The following is a 6,315-nucleotide window of genomic DNA, read 5'->3' as shown; positions in this document are numbered from 1 at the left end:
ACTCCTTCTCCCATTCTGCACCGTACAACCCTACTCCATTTTTCTTCCTTTTTTATTTTTTGCAGATATTCTGGTTCCGTCAACCCTTTGACCATCATATACTATCTATTGTACCTGAATCTATAATCTTTGTCCATCTCTCTTCTCCTTGTTTAACCAATAGCTCTAACTCTATGTCCTGCCACTCCATAACCCCTTCTCGAATATTACACACCCTTCTCATTTTTCTCCTTTCTACCTTCCATTTTGAATTTCCCACATTACCTCTCGCTTCATTGTTCCGAATTTCACCGAAACATGCTTGTGCAATTTTACTTCCCTCTCACCTTTTTAGCTTCTCTTCAAACCTCCATGCTCTCCTAATTTGTCTAGTAACCATATTTTCTCTTCCTAACTCTTCTTTTAACATATATCCTGGGCAACTCCAGCTAACCCCCATTACCCACCTCAGGAATCGCTCATGCATACTCTCTACTTTCCTATGTTCCTTCCATCCTCAGATCTCCACACCATAACACAACACCCCATACTTGGCCCATTAATTTACTCGCACATTCAATTCTTTTCCTCACCTGCAGCTCGTTTCCTCCTTCTGCCTCAAAACAAAAACCTAGGTAACAGAACTCCTCCACAATTTCCACTTTTTGTCCGTTCATCCTCCAAAGGTAATTTATTTTGCTCTTTCTATTTCTGAAACACATCACCTTTGTCTTATCTACGTTCACCGTCAGCTCTTTTGTCCCCATATACTCTTCGAAGATTCTTATCATTAGGTTCATCCCCTTCTCATAATCTGCTAATAGAACTACATCGTCCGCGTATGCTAGACAGTATAGTTTGCTATTACTCAAAGCCGTTACTCCCTTCCCTTTCTCCTTTAGCTTCTCCTCTAAGTCTGTCAATAGGATACCAAATAGTAACGGACTCAAAGGGCATCCTTGCCTTAGACCTCGGCTTGTCCAGAAAGCTGGCCTTTTTTCTTTCCTATTTTCACCCTAATCCTGGTTTCAGTAAAAATTTCCTTTATCCTCTCCACTAACTTTTTCTCTACTCCCCTCTCTTTCATTGCCTGCCATAGTACTTTTCTATTCACTGAGTCAAACGCTGCTTTGAAATCTACGAACAAAGCGACTAGTCTCCCTTGCTCTCTCCCCAAATTGCTGTTAACTAAATAGTTAAGTACGTAGATGTTGTCTATAGTTCCCATTCCTTTTCTAAAGCCCGTCTGATTATGTGGGATACTTTCTTTTTGTTCTACCTGACTCTCCAACCTATTTCTTAAGGTTTCTGCATATATTTTATAGCCGACTGACATGAGAGTGATCCCTCTGTATTCCTCTACCTTCTTTCCTTCCGCTTTCTTGACAAGCGGTACCACCAGTCCCGTCGTCCACTCTTCCGGCCAACCTTCCCCTTTCCATACCTTGTTGCAGATCTTCCACATCCCATCCCTAATCCCTTCTCCTCCAAACTTCATCGCATCGTTTTCCATCCCATCTTCTCCCGTCGCCTTGTTTCTTTTTAACCTATTTATTGCTTCATCCACTTCTTTTCTTGTTATCTCGTTCCCTTCCTCCATTTCTCCTCGGGCTATCCTACACTTTTCCCCTTTGATCTTATTTTGCTCTCCCCTTAATAGACCCCTAAAATAATCCGTCCATTCCTCCATTTCTATTTCTTCGTTAACGCCCTTCCTTTCCCCTCTATCCCTATTTATCACATCCCCTCTTCTCCATTTGCTCACACACTCTTTTATTCTCTCTTTACTCTCCCAGCATTCCCCGTCCCACTTTTCTAACTCCTCCCAGAATCCTTTGTTCTTGTTCTTCAAACCTGACACATTCCAGAAAGCTATTTTCACGTTTCTCTCTTCCCCTCCCTCTTCTTTCCTCTTTACTTTGTTTCCCCTTTGCCGCTTGGAAACCCCTCTGATATATTTCTAGCCCTCTGCTCTATTTGCCATCTCCTTTTCCTCTCCCTCCATGTCAGATCTTCTTCAATTCTTTCTCTTCTTCCTCTCAATAATTTTTTTCTCTCCATAATTTTCTTTTTCTCCTCCTCACTCCCCACTTTTACTAGAAACATTCCTTCTTTTCCTTCTTTTGACCCTCCTATTCTCTTGACTCCTTCTGCCCTTACCTGCACTCTAATATCTCGAAAAAGATTTGTATTTTCCACTTCTCCTGTTTCACCCTCCGCTTTTAATCTCTTGACTACTATGTTATTTTTCCTCTTTGCCCTTTCTTCCCCTTCTAATCTTCTTTCGATCTCACAGAATCTTTTCTTCAATCTTTCATTCTCACTTCGGACGTTCTTTTCATTCCCTTGAACTATTTCCTCATTTTCTGTTTTTCCCCCATATGCTCATTCCTAATTTCTAGACTGGATACCCGCTCTTCCAACTGCTTTAATTCTCTAGATCTCTGTTCGTCAACCTCTCTCTGTCTATTCTCAATGCTCTCTAGCTTACACCAAACCTTGTCTTTCTCCTCCTTCCAACGTTTATCCCATTCTTCCCATTTTTCTCTGACCTTTTCACTTCCCCCCTTAAATCGGTTCCCTGCCTATTCATATCCCTATTCATTTCATCCAATCTCTTTCTGTTTTTCTCTCTAAAGCCTTTAATGAGAGCTTCCACTTTTTCAAACATTCCCCCATCCCCCCTCCCTCTCTCTGGTGTTTTCCTTTTAATTCTCACTCTCTTGTTCTCCTGGTCCCTTTCTACCTCATCTTCCCCAGCCACTTTTTTCCTTTTTTCCTCCCCTTCACTGCTAGTCGCGCTTGCCTTTTGTTGCCATTCGTGCAGACTTCTGTTCGAACCCGTGTTGCCTAGCTTGTTAAGGCGCTGTAAATTTGAGGGCCTTCCCCGTTGCTTGCTCGTACCTGAATCCGCTACCCTCCCCACCCGGGTCGACTTCTCGGCACTTTCGTCACCGCTTCTGTCACTGCGATCAATGTCACCCATTCCCCCACTTTCAATGCTTTCAGCAACGTTAGCTGTTGCTGCCACTACGGTTTTCTGCTCTGTCCTAACCTCAAAAACTTCACACGCTCCAAATTTTCACTTCAAACTACTCACTTTCACTCTTCACAACTTTGCCTTCACTCACCCTTCTTCCTTTACACTCGATCTCCGCACTTTCTGCCTTTTCTGCATCCACTCACTCTTATTTCCTCCACCAAAGCCAAAAATACACCACTTGACAAAAAGAGTTCTTTCGCGATCGGTACCGGAAACGGAAGCCATTTGAAAATTTATATATTTTTTCATTACAGATTGAACTATTGTGTTGAATTTTTTTTTTGCTTCAAAATGGACTGCTTTCAGTTATTAAAAGTTCATGTTCTTTTAATTTAAATTATTATACGCGTTTAAAACTGCATCTGTTTTGCTTAACAATAATTTATTTAGTCTTTTTGAAAATTCTAATATTTTTTTGAAAATTAGTTTCCGGAATTAAAAAATTTAACTGTATCATAATCGGTTAAAAATGTCTGTTTTTAATTAAAAAATTTGTTGTTTTTTTTGTATGAAAATTGACCTTTCTCAATTAAAGTTTATCTTTTTTTGTTGAAAATTTATTCTTCTTGTTTAAAGTTCATCTATTTTAATTAAGAATTCATTTCGTTAATTAAAATCCATCTTTTTAGTAAAAATTCTTTTCTGTTCATATAATATGATTTGTTTAGATAACGATTAAATATTCAATTTTCCGTTAAAATTTTATCATTTTAGTGAAAAATTCAATTATATGGTGAAAATATTTTCCTCTTCGCAATAAATGTAATGATTCTATGATAACTCAGGATTTTAAAACCAGAATAAATTTGAGGAGCAGCTGATTAGATCGTCAATCGTGAAGTCGGGCGAGCTCACTTCAGTTTCGCTAATTTTCGGCTTTACAAGAGGCTGGTCTTCGCAGCAGCAAAGTGGGGGGAATCTTCTCCCTTCATTCTTGTGTCATTTTACCACTCAGCTATTTCTTAGGTCGTTTTTCCTCTCGCGTGTTTTTACTTCTCTTTTCCGCAACTTTCTTTTTGTTCGCTTTTGCTCTAAGCGTGTCACATTTGCATATATTTCTTTGTTGTATTTTTTAAGACGTTTAAATAAATTATTAGAATATAAATAAATTTAAATTTGAATATTTTTCGAATTTATGAGTTATAAAAAGATTTAATAAAGAATAATGGGTTAAATAAATGCTTTCGTTAAATTTTACTAAGTCTATTGAGAGGAATAGGATTTGCACTTTTTCTGTTCCCGTTGGGGGATTTTTAGCCGGAGGAAAAATCGCGTATTCATAGGAATATAAATTTTTAATTTTTCTGAATTTAACGCTTGTTATCTGGTAGTGGAAATTTTACACCAAAATTTCGGATTTAGTTTTGACAACGAAACCGTATCAATTAGTGAAATTTATTCATTCGGGTAGAAAGCTGTCACAAGATCTGTAGATATTACATTGTTCAAATAAATCAGATACAACGATATTAAAAAGATATTTGTTACAAAATATATGCCGGAACCATATGCAGATGAAAGAACTGTCACTATATACGATCTGATAGAAAAAAAGCATCTGCGCCAAAACATTGGCCTGAATATACGGTAAAGATCATTGATCATGCATTCTAGTTCAAATGAATTTATTTTTAATCTTATATTAACAAATGTTTAATTTTAATTGAAGTATTTAAGAAAATCAAAATATTTATGGTTCAACATTATCATTTTCTTATTTTCACTCTGTTCATCAGACAAGTACAAACAGGGCGTAGAGTGTTTAAACGTTTCGAAATTTCAAGAATTTGCTTATACCTCTGATCCCGAAGTTGAAGATGTTGAAAAAAGTGCTATAATACAGAAACAAATTAAAATCATTTTTTTAGATGCAGAGGCAGAAATAAGTGATAATTCCATGAGCAATCATTTTTCACATTTTTCACGATCAATAAAATTAAAAAATTCGAACTCTAAGCCTACAATTTTTAGATTTTTTTAATAAAAAAAATTGGTATTCAAATGCTCAATAATTCAAACGTAAAAAATGGAAGGCACTAACATTTTTTAAATAAACAATTTAAAGTTAAATGCAGATAAACTGAAAAATTTAGAATTTAAAAGAATTAATGAGTTCAAACAGTAAGATTTAATTCTAAAAATATAAATTCACATTATCATTTTAGAAGGTGTAAATTAAAGAATCAATTACCTTTAAAATGTTCAAAATGATATTATTTTTAATGATTTTAAGCTAAATCAATTCACGTTATCCTCTTCAAAGCTGTAAATTAAAGAATCAGTGAACTTTAAAATTAAAAACATTATATTATTTTTAACAATTTTAAGTTAAATACGTTAAAAACTTAAAAATTAAATTTGTTTAACTTAATAATTCTTAAATTGGAAGTTACATTATTTTTATCCTAAATACTTTAAACATCCTAGCAAGGCTTCAAAATTTTATTTCAAAATCTTGAGAAATGTAGAAGTTGTTTTAAATTTACTCAACTTTAAACTTATTTTTGGAATTTTTTTAAACTTTGTAAATATCTCTTAAAATGAATAGAAATTTCCCTGAAACATTTAGAAGACCCTGAAAATTTAAAGTCAATTCTTAAAATCTTCCACAATTCTTTTTTAATAATTTTGGAAATCTTTCAAAATCTTTTTGAATATTATTTTTTAATAATATTACAAACTAAAAAATTATTTTCAATTTTGCTACGAATCGTACCAAAATGTTTTTATTCTTTTGAAACTTTTGAATTATTTGAAATCATTTCAAGCTTTAAATTAATTTTTAATCTTTTTAAAACTTCTAACTGCGTATTGAAATAATTAAATTTTTTTCTATACAATTAATAAGTTTTCAATTGACATTTGAGCGAAAAATTTCAACAATTTCACTTACAAATGTAACATTTTTTAAAAAGAACAATCAAAATTGTCACGTTCAAATTAATTTGTCTTAAATGAATAGTCAGATATTTCTAAATATTAAATAACTATTCATTTTTTAAATTAAAAATGCTATAATCGAATGGATAAAAAATGGATGATTTCAAACTGAAACAATATTTTTAATTTTTGAAATCCTTTAATGACAAATACATTATTATGAAGTTATTTTTAATTGAAAAATAGTTCATAAAGTTTAGTCAGACGTTTTAATTTTGTTAATGACTAAGACTTTCAAATTGAAAAAGTTAATTTTTTCCACGTTAACATCTGGAAATTCTTAATCTTGAATGGATCTTGAATCGTTTTGTGAAGTGAATTATTATTCCTTTTTAATACCTAAATTACAGATT

The sequence above is a fragment of the Belonocnema kinseyi genome, chromosome 9 (assembly GCF_010883055.1).
Source record: "Belonocnema kinseyi isolate 2016_QV_RU_SX_M_011 chromosome 9, B_treatae_v1, whole genome shotgun sequence".
In the NCBI taxonomy this organism is placed as follows: Eukaryota; Metazoa; Arthropoda; class Insecta; order Hymenoptera; family Cynipidae; genus Belonocnema; species Belonocnema kinseyi.
Note: the sequence above shows the minus strand (reverse complement) of the source record.